Source organism: Prunus mume, linkage group LG1, assembly GCF_029339155.1.
Source record: "Prunus mume cultivar Tortuosa linkage group LG1, ASM2933915v1, whole genome shotgun sequence".
NCBI lineage: Eukaryota > Viridiplantae > Streptophyta > Magnoliopsida > Rosales > Rosaceae > Prunus > Prunus mume.
The window spans coordinates 148,477-159,994 of NC_142698.1; the positions used below are offsets into that span (position 1 = coordinate 148,477).

The 11,518-nt window shown below is 37.7% G+C and overlaps 1 long non-coding RNA gene across 1 annotated transcript; it reads left to right on the top strand.

Annotated features, from left to right (window-relative positions):
- Positions 1 to 8,986: 8,986 nt before the first annotated feature.
- Positions 8,987 to 10,356, top strand: LOC148920584 (uncharacterized). The gene is made up of 2 exons (XR_016126983.1): positions 8,987 to 9,167; positions 9,949 to 10,356. It is a non-coding gene; the product is annotated as an uncharacterized LOC148920584 (long non-coding RNA).
- The last annotated feature ends 1,162 nt before the right edge of the window (positions 10,357 to 11,518 follow it).

The following is an 11,518-nucleotide window of genomic DNA, read 5'->3' on the forward strand; positions in this document are numbered from 1 at the left end:
AATAGACAGGGCTATAGGACGCCAAAGTTGATTGCCATTCAACTTCGAAATTCACCGAAGAAAGTAGTCGATCTCTCAAAGTCCTTGACTTTGTTTTGGTTTCACATAACTAATCAGTGAAAACTACAACTTATTTTCCCTATGTGGTGTTTATTGGAATTATATATAATATAAGGTGGGGGTGTGGGATTGAGAAAGGAGGAAAGAAACTTATACAGCTGGCTATCATAAAAAATGGTTTCCAAGGCCAATTCTGTGTACATGAGTGTCTCATCATATTGTTGTTGTTCTCATCCAAAGTTGCGTTTGCCAAAGTTTCCCATTCTTCAAAAACCAGTTAGTCTCTTTCCCAAATATATATGTTTGTGCCTGATGGTCTTATTTTATGAACTTTAGGATTTAGATTATACTCGTGTCTGATGTTCTTAGGGCTCGTTTTGGAGTGATTCTTGGAGAAGCACCTCTCACCTGCTTCTCCAATGTAGAAGTGATTATTGTCATATTTAGAATCACTCCCAAACGAGCCCTTAGGGCCCATTTAGTTCAAGGTTTAGGAGCTTGGGAATCGGTTTGAAATTGCATTCTCATGTTTGGCAAGTGCACCCTTGAGAATGCAATGCTGGACTCATGGGTATAGACTTCCATGTAAGGAACCCACCCACCCCCACCCCCCACCTCGCCGGAAAATATCATCCATTCTCATCTCATAGGATTAGACATGGGAAGTTCATTCCCAAGAAATTCAATCAGCGAATCTAATGAGCCCTGATTCTCTTTTCCCGAATATATACATATGTGTCCAAGTTCTTATCGAAAAATGTATTTGCTTATTTCTTTAAAACACAATTAAATGTATAAATTTGACCAAATTTTTTTTTTAAATGTATAAATTGATTTCCAATTCAACTAACTTTTTGTCAGGATGATATTTAAATAGAGGCTGAAAACAGTTTAGATAATTGAACTTTAATCCAATATAGAAATCTCTCTCTAGAAGGGCCATGTATATGTATGCATACATCATTCAATTGTTTAGCATAATTAGTATTAATAAAGTTTTGTATTATCATTGCAGAAGAGAAGATTGGTACAGAATTTCAGAAGATGAAGAATATTAACCTGGCAAAAAAAAATAGACGTACCTAATGTTAGACAAAATCCCATTGATTAGTTGTATATTCCCTAATTATAGCATAGGAATATTGTACATTATTTCTTTCCTGTAATAACTCTCCTTTATCGCCATATAATGGCTGCATGATGCTGTAAATATTCATTCAAGGAATATCAAATACTTTCCCATATTCTTTGTCTCTCTAAACTTAATATGGTATCAAAGCAACCCTAGCTCTTGAACCTTCTCATCCTCCATAGCCGTCATACAGCCTATTAATCAAACTTCCGTCTTTTCAACATCTCCATGGTAACTCCAGATTCTTCAACCTCGTCAGATACCAACAGTCGCTATTACATTCATCATGGAGAAAATCCCAATCAATCATTAGTCACCGAATTGCTCAATGGTGAAAACTATGCTACTTGGAGTCGATCTGTACAAATGGTTCTCTCTGCCAAGAACAAACTTGGCTTCATCAACGGAAAATTCGAGGCTCCATCATCAACCAAGCAGCCCGACGAATATGAGTTGTGGGAGCATTGTAACAATATGATTCTTTCATGGCTCGCGCATTCGGTAGCACCCGATCTTGCATCTAGCGTTTTCTTTGCATCAACAGCCCACGAAGTGTGGGAAGATTTCCGTGAGCGTTTCGCTCAAGGTAACGCACCTAGAATTTACCAAATCCAGAAGGCAATTGCTTCACATATGCAAGGTACATCTACCGTCGGCTGCTTACTTCACTAAATTAAAATCTTATTGGGATGAGCTTTCAGTTTACCATCCTCCTCCAACTAGTGAACACACCAAAGTCCAAGCCATAGAAAAACAAAGGAACAAGATCGGTTAATGCAGTTTCTCATGGGACTTAATGACTCCTATAATGCCGTCCGAGGACAGCTCCTCCTTATGAAGTCTCTTCCAAATGTGCGGGAAGCATACAATTTTGTCACTCAAGAGGAGAAACAACGGGAAATTGGAAACAATTCAATTGCCGAAAATTTTTCAAGTAGTACGGCTGTCGCTCGAAGTTTCAAGAATTCCAACAACAAATTTTCCGGTAACTCGTTTTCTCATTCTTCCTCTAATTCCAATAGTGAGGGATTATTTTGTAGATATTGCAAGGACACGCATAAAATTGAGACATGTCCTAAACTCCATGGATACCCACCTGGGCACCCACGCCATGACCCCAATTTCAAGTCCATAGCTCGCCAGCCAAACCAAGGCAATAGTCATAGACAAGGACAACATATGGACCAGTCCTCACACCATGCTTTCCATGCCATCCATGCAACAGCAAATGCAGCAACAAATGCCGCTGGGTCCCAGCCTACCAATGGCTATAATCCTCACAGCTCCACTTCTATTTTGTCTTCCCATGACAGCCATCCTTTTCAGGCCATTATCCTAGGACTTTCCACCAAGCAATATAATCAGTTGACCACTGCCATGGCCAATATGGCCCACTTGCCTAAGGGTAATATTGATGCATATGCAAATGCAACAGGTCTGTATAATTATCCCTATGTTCATTCAATTTTTTCGGACCGTTGGATTTTAGATAGTGGTGCTACATGCCATATTACTTCAGACTCCTCTTTATTTGTTCAATCACATTCTACTAGTTCTTCCATCCCCATTGATTCTACTGGCACGATACTTTTTAATAAAGATATTATTTTAAAAGATGTTCTTCATGTGCCTTCCTTTCGCTTAAATCTTTTATCTGCCAGTAAAATCACTCAGTCTTTGCATTGTTGTGTGATCTTATTTCCTGATTTTTGTGTTTTGCAGGACTTGGCTACGGGGAAGATGATTGGATAGGGTAAGCAAAGTGGTGGCCTCTACTTCATGTCACCAGTTCGCAAGTCCTCCATTTCTGTCACACCACCGCTTCCAACACCATATGGCACCATCGCCTTGGCCATCCTTCTCCTGCTGGTTTGCATCTAGTGTCTAAGTCTGTTTCCTGTATTCATCCATCATTTGACAATAATTGTGAAATTTGTCCCTTAGCAAAACAGACTCGTTTTCCTTTTCCATCTAGTATTATTTCTTCGAAATTTCCTTTTCACTTAATACATTGTGATATTTGGGGACCTCATAAGCACCCAACACATTCGGGTGCACGGTATTTTTTAACCATAGTTGATGGTTTTTCTCGTTGCACATGGTTATTTCTTATGAATCATAAATCTGATGCTCCTCAGTTGCTTATGTCTTTTTTTACTCTTATTTCCACTCAATTTAATTCCCACATTAAAATCATTCGCAGTGATAATGGTGCCGAATTTCTTTCATTGCATTCCTTTTTTCTTACTCATGGTGTTGAATTTCAATGTTCTTGTGTTTACACCCCACAACAGAATGGCGTTGTCGAAAGAAAGCATCGCCACATTTTACAAGTTGCTCGTGCTTTACTTTTTCAATCTAATGCACCTATGCGCTTTTGGGGTGAGTGTGTGTTAACTGCAGTCTATTTAATTAACCGTTTGCCTACCCCGCTTCTCTCTAACATCACACCTTTTGAACATTTATATAATCGTGCACCCTCATATGATCATCTTCGTATTTTTGGTTATTTGTGTTATGCTACTACGGTCCATCCCATTTCCAAATTTGCTCCACGTGCTCGTCAGTGTATTTTTGTTGGGTATCCTTCTGGGCAAAAGGGTTACAAATTATTTGATTTGGATTCTTGGCAATTTTTTGTTAGTAGGGATGTTTGATTCCATGAAACTACTTTTCCTTTTAAACCCATCACCTCATCTGATCCTACCACAGGTTTTCCTCCAACTTTTCCATTGGACCCCATGCCCACTTCACATCCTCTCCCTCTTGCACCATTTTTTGACCCCTCTGTTGACTTTTCCGTTCTGCACACCACCTCACCCGACATCCCCCTGCCATTTCTCCTACCTCCAGCACCACCAGTCTACCCACTTCCCCAATCGTGCCTCCTACACCAGCTCCTTTACCTACCTCCCCAGTTTCCCACTCCGATACTCAATTGGTCCCACCTACTGACCTTCTAGCTCCTCCTATTCCCACACCTCCACCCCTCCGCCATTCCACTGCACTGCACCCAACCCACGGGCATGACAATTATTACATGAACTTTGCTCATCGTGGACCCCATCAATCATTGACTCCGTTGTCCAGTTCTAAACAAGGTACAAGGCATCCTCTCTCTAATTTTTTATCTTATTCTCTTATTTCTCCTTCCCATTTTTCTTTTCTTGCTAATATTTCTGGTCTTCATGAGCCCACTAACTATAATCAGGTAGTCCAAGATCCCAAATGGTGGGATGCTATGCAAGCTGAGCTTGATGCCCTCATGCACAACGATACTTGGACTCTCGTTCCTTTACCCGCCACTCATAAGCCTATTGGTTGCAAATGGGTTTACAAGATCAAATACCATTCTGACGGTTCTGTCGAATGCTACAAAGCCCGTCTTGTTGCTAAGGGTTATACCAGCTTGAAGGGATTGATTATCAGGAGACTTTTTCTCCCACCGCCAAACTTACTATGCGGTGTCTTTTAGCAGTTGCTGCTTCTCGCAATTGGTTCCTCCATCAACTGGATGTTCAAAATGCTTTCCTTCATGGTGATCTTGATGAGGTTGTCTACATGGATGTTCCTCTTGGTCTTCGCCGGCAGGGGGAGAATATGGTATGTCGGCTCAACAAGTCCTTGTATGGTTTAAAGCAAGCCTCCCATAGGCAGGTTTCATTCAATCAAAGGCCGATTATTACTTATTTACCAAATCTGAAGGCAACTCCTTTACTACAGTGCTCATTTATGTAGACGACATTATTCTAACAGGCAACAATGAACACGCCATTAAGTCCCTCAAAGATACTCTCTTGCAACAATTCCGCATCAAAAATCTTGGACATCTAAAGTATTTTCTCGGCATTGAAGTCTCTCGGTCTCGAAAAGGGATTTTTGTTTCACAACAAAAATATGCATTAGATATTTTGAAGGATGCAGGATTATTGGGATCTCGTCCTAATTCCTTCCCAATGGAGGAGCATTTAAAATTAAATCCTAAAGATGGCGATTTGTTACATGATCCCACCAAATATAGGAGATTGGTTGGGAGATTAATTTACCTCACAGTGACAAGGCCTGATATAGTATACTCCGTGCAAATCTTGAGTCAATTTATGCAGAATCCTCGTACACCTCATTGGGAAGCTGCTTTGAGAGTTTTACGGTTCATTAAAGGCCATCCTGGTCAAGGATTATTTTTTCTTTCCTTTAATGATCTAATTTTAAAAGCTTATTGTGACTCAGATTGGGCACGGTGTACGACGACACGGCGATCTGTTTCGGGATTCTGTGTCTTCTTAGGAAACTCTTTAATTTCCTAGAAGTCAAAGAAACAAGCCAATGTGGCCCGTTCTTCCGCTGAAGCAGAATATCGAGCTATGGCTGCAACATGTTTGGAAATTACATGGATGTGATATATTTTGCAAGATCTCAAGGTTCCACAAACTCAGCCCGCATATTTATTTTGTGACAACCAAGCAGCTATTCACATAGCCAAAAATCATGTTTTTCATGAACGCACGAAACATATTGAGATTGATTGTCACATTGTGCAAGAAAAATTACAAGCTGGCATTATTACACCATCCTATGTACCATCCTGTTCTCAACTTGCAGACATCTTCACCAAACCATTGGGAAAAGAACAATTTCATCACTTAAGTAGTAAGTTGGGACTTCATGACATTCACTCGCCAACTTGAGGGGGAGTGTTAGACAAAATCCCATTGATTAGTTGTATATTCCCTAATTATAGCATAGGAATATTGTACATTATTTTTTTCCTGTAATAGCTCTCCTTTATTGCCATATAATGGCTGCATGATGCTGTAAATATTCATTCAAGGAATATCAAATACTTTCCCATATTCTTTGTCTCTCTAAACTTAATACCTAAAATGCAACGTCCAGATGGACATGGCCGTATCCATTATTAATTAGAGTGATGAATGAATAATTAGAGTGGTCAGCTGACCCTTATAAAATTTCGCAATTATTGTATATGATTGTAAGGATTTGTTTAGGAATATGAGTACAGTGCTTTACCTACATGCACTGATTCCGTTTAGGAATATTAATATATCCAGCGATCAACAAGTGTTTTTGGTTGAGATGGCTTGAGACCTCTCTTCCACCTTTTCTTTCTAAGAGGTAAGGTGGTATGTTAAAGTCATCGTCTTATAAATGCAATGTTTGGATTTTGTGGTTGAATTTTAATGATGAAATTGACAGAAGAGTTAGCAATAACTTGGATGCTTGACAATGTTCATTCTTTGTTTTTGGCCGTTGAATAATGTTAAATACTATCGAAAACTTGATGAAATAAAATACAATAGGACAAACTACATAAAACTCCACAATTTAACAATGTATTTCATCAATAGGACAAACTACATAAAACTCTACAGTTTAACAACCACCACCCCCACAGTGGAGGCAAGGGCAATACCACCAAAAATACATCAACTCGTAAACCTACAACATCAAAACAAAAAGAAGAAGCCAAAAAGCCCTGTCAGATCTGCTTCTCCACCTCCACCCCCCACCCACTCCACTAGAGAGGCTTGGTTTAGGGTTATCGTATGTTTCTTCATGAAAATTATTTGTTTATCGATGGTTTTTTTAACTGTCTTAGGCCCTGTTTGGGATGCTTCACTAACCCTCACTGGACTGAACTGGGTTAAATAATCCTAAAAACCTATGTTTGGTAAGGGAAGGGATTAAGTTAAATGAGATTATATAGTCCAATGGGTAAAAAAACCATTGGACTCGCTTGTCTAATATAGCGATCCCAAAATTTGGCTCTCTAAATAGCGAGGGCGCTATTTTGTACAGGGAGAACGGCTGAATACCACCACCACCATCAAACACAGAAGGCCGAAACATCAAACATACCACCATTACCCCAATTCCACAACCATCAGACCACCACCATCAAACCCATAACCAGCCACCACATACCCAATCGAACCATCACCATCACCCAATCAGTCAATCGAACCATCATCACCAGCCACCACATACCCAGCTAAACCACCAGCACCACCCAATCGAACCACCACAACCATTCATTAGTGGAACCACAAAGAGAGAGAGAGAGAGAGAGAGAGAGAGAGAGAGAGAGAGAGAGAGGGTGAGTTGATGGTTGGATCTGTAGTGGCATTAAGAGAGAGTGAAAAGGAGGGAAGGAAGAAGAAAAGATAAAGGAAAGAATAAGAAGAAGGAAACGAAGAAAAACATAAATGACTTGGGAATGGAAAGAAGAAGAAAGGAGGAGGAAGAAAAAAAAAGAAACGGGCCAGGGAAGAAAAGGAAGAGGAAAAGACAAAGGAGAGAAGAGGAAGGAAGAAAGGGAAAAAAAAGGTATGGCCAGAGAAGAAAAGACAAAGAAAAAAGATAAGGGAGAGAAGAGTAAGGGAGAAGAAATATAAAAAGAAATGAGATAGTTTTAGTCTTTCAAAAATATTAGAATTTTTATTTTTAGGCTAAAATCCTTAATTAAAATTAAATATTTATAAAAAAAAATTAGTCCGACACAACACCAAACATAAGTCTTCACTATTTTTACAATCCAGTTTATTAGTCCGACGCAACGCCAAACGTAAGCCAGTACTTAATCCAGCTTAGTCCAATCCGAGCTAATTCAAGACAGTCCTAGGATTTAATCCAGTCCATAACAGTCCGTCATACCAAACGACCCCTTAGTTTCTTGATGTTGAAGGAGTAAAATGTCAATCGGAAACTTAAATTAAATACAATATATAATTGGGCGGAACATATTCAAATGTCCAATCCAAAGGACATATTAAGTAGTCGCATGTGCTAGTACTTTTCCATATTTCAAATGTCCAAGCAATCTGTTGAATGACTGAATTCATCAATTCATTGAATTAATGTTAAGATTGCTAGTTTATGAATTCTAAATGGATTAACATATTCAAATGCATCGATTGCATATGGACTGCGTCAGCCGCCAGGCTAAAACACACAAGCTTTAGTACAAGAAATAAAAATTTGGGATGTGAATTTTTTTCCAGAGGTGGTAATAAATAGGATAATCTGGTCTAACCATTTTGGTGTTATCCTGCAAATACAACACATTAATTTGTTCTTGGTTCAATTTGTTGAAGAATATAAAGTTCCACATTGAAAATTTGATTGAATGAAATACAATATATAATGAATGACACCACTTTTAAAAACATTGAGAGCTACTGTGATAAAACCCTACACCTACTAGGTTTCTTAAGTGGTTAAATTGGAGATAATATCGATGTTGTTTGTAGTGGGCTACTAGCCCGTCTCTTTGAAATTGTCTCTGAAATTTAAAATGGTTTTAGTGTGGAGCCAAGCCCACATCGGACTCAAATATTCAAGCGCAACACCATGTGAACACCACATATTGAGTAAGGGTAAAGGCAGCCAACGGCCCACTACTCGCAAGACTAACTTAACCACCTACAAAGCTCAATAGGTGTGGGGTTTTATCATAAAAGGCCTTAGTGATATTAGTAATGAAAATCAAGATATTCAATATTAATTAATGATCCAAATGCATAGTGCTATAGGACGCCAAAGTTGATTGCCATTCAACTTCAAATTCAACAAAGAAAGTAGTCGATCTCTCAAAGTCCTTTGGGATCATCCCGACTAAACTATTTGATGAAAGATCGAGTTCATGAAGAGCGGATCCACTGTCCCCAAAGCCCTTGACCTTGGCTTGTGAAACGCGTGAAGACCTTGACTTTGTTTTGGTTCACATAACTAATCAGTGGACACTACAACTTATTTTCCCTATGTGGTGTTTACTGGAGTTATATATATTATAAGGTGGGGGTGTGGGATTGAGAAGGGAGGAGGAAAACTTATACCTGGCTATCATAAAAAATGGTTCCCAAGGCCAATTCTGTGTACATGAGTGTCTTCATCATATTGTTGTTGTTCTCATCCAAAGTTGCGCTTGCCAGAGTCTCCCGTTCTTCAGAAACCAGTTAGTCTCTTTCCCAAATATATATGTTTGTGTCTGATGGTTTTATTTTACGAACTTTAGGATTTAGATTATACACATCTGTCTGATGTTCTCAGGGCACGTTTTGGAGTGATTCTTGGAAAAGCACCTCTCACATGCTTCTCCATAGAATGACCTGAAACCACTTAAAGTGATTATATGGAGAAGTGATTATTGTCATATTTAGAATCACTCCCAAACGAGCCCTTAGGCCCGTTTGGTTCAATGTTTAGGAGCTTGGGAATGGGTTTGAAATTGCATTCTCATGTTTGGTAAGTGCACTCTTGGGAATGCAATTTTGGACTCATGGATATGGACTTATCATGTAAGGAGAATTTCATAGCCTTGGCTGAGATTGGGAAATTCCGCACAACCCCCCTCCTCCTCCTCCTCCTTCCCACCCCCCCCAAACCAAAAAAAATATAATCTATTCTCATCTCATGGGATTAGACATGGGAAGTTCATTCCCAAGAAATTCAATCAGCGAACCAAATGAGCCCTTTCCCAAATATATACATATGTGTCAGAAGTTCTTATCGAAAAATGTATTCGCTTATTTTTTTTTTTTAATGTATAAATTGATTTCCAATTCAACTAACTTTTTGTCAGGATGATATTTAAATAGAGGCTGAAAACAGTTTAGATAATTGAACTTTAATCCAATATAGAAATCTCTCTCTAGAAGGGCCATGTATATGTATGCGTACATCATTCAATTGTTTAGCATAATTCGTATTAATAAAGTTTTGTATTATCATTGCAGAACAGAAGACTGGTACAGAATTTGAGAAGATGAAGAATATTAACCTGGCAAAAAAAAATAGGCGTACCTAAACATGAAGATCCAGATAATCATGGTCTCCTGCATTAGTAATTAGAGTGATCAATGAATAATTAGAGTGGTCAGCTGACCCTTCTAAAATTTCGCAATTATTGTATATGATTTTATTTTATTTTTATATATGATTGTAAGGATTTGTTTAGGAATATGGGTACAGTGCTTTACTTACATGCACTGATTCCGTTTTCCACAATATATCCAGCGATCAACAAGTTTTTGTGGTTGAGATGGCTTGAGACCTCTCTTCCACTTTTCTTTCTAAGAGTAAGGTGGTATGTTAAAGTCATCGTCTTATAAATGCAATGTTTGTATTTTGTGGTTGAATTTTAATGATGATATTGATAGAAGAGTTAGCAATAACTTGGATGCTTGACAATGTTCATTCTTTGTTTTTGGCCGTTGAATAATGTTAAATACGATTGAAAACTTGATGAAATAAAATACAATATTATAATGGTATAGAAGGTTTTCTTATTCATATAGGAAACTCCTCCGAGACTTGATGGAATTTCTTCACTACAATCATAGTCTAAAATATTGATAATATCAACGAAATATTGAGGATATTATCGTTTTTTCGAGTCACGGAATATTTCAGAATGTATCCTATACACATATCGTATAAATATCGATAATATTCGAAAAATATCGATGTCAATAATTTCGCTCACACTTAACCAATATTTTGTCAAAATATCGATATAATATCGAAAATATATATGTAATGAAAAAAAAAAAGGACAGAAAAAAAACACAAAGCACACATACGCCAATGAGATTCAAACCCCTAGCATTTCACTCCATCCAATGCCTTAACCACCGTGTTTACTTATGTTTTTGTGATAATATGCTAAAATATGTATATTTATATTGTTTTGTTTTCTTGCAAAAAATTAGATTTTCACATGAGAATGTAAGTCTTTGATCTTTCCTTTTGAGATAGAATCGAGCGGCACATGGAAAGAATCCTGAGACCCAATCTTCAAATGATTTTCTTTATGGACAACGTCAACCATTTCTCGGATCCATATGAGTGGCATGTTAACAATTACATACAAAATTAATTTTGATGATTTATCATTTGATGACTACTCTTCATAATAAACTTACTCTACACATAGAGACGATGAAGATAGTGAAAAATTTGAACCTTATAAGAACTCTATGTGGTACTAAATCACTCATGTATCTTACATGCAATGTATAAAGTGTAAAATATTATAATAAATCATTATATATAAATGATTATGGTGTGTTTAATCTTTCTTTCCTTAATTACTACATATTTTCTACACTCACAGTGTCTGTCAGCTCATTATATAATCCACTTAAATCAGTTAAACCCATCATGCAATGCATTTCCTTCCAAATGTTTTGTGATAAACTAATAGATAATTGACTAAATAAACATCCTCCAAAGTTTCAATAAAAATTTCCAAGTTTTTCAAATAATTTCCGTGGTTTTTATTCAATTTTTATCAATATCAATAAT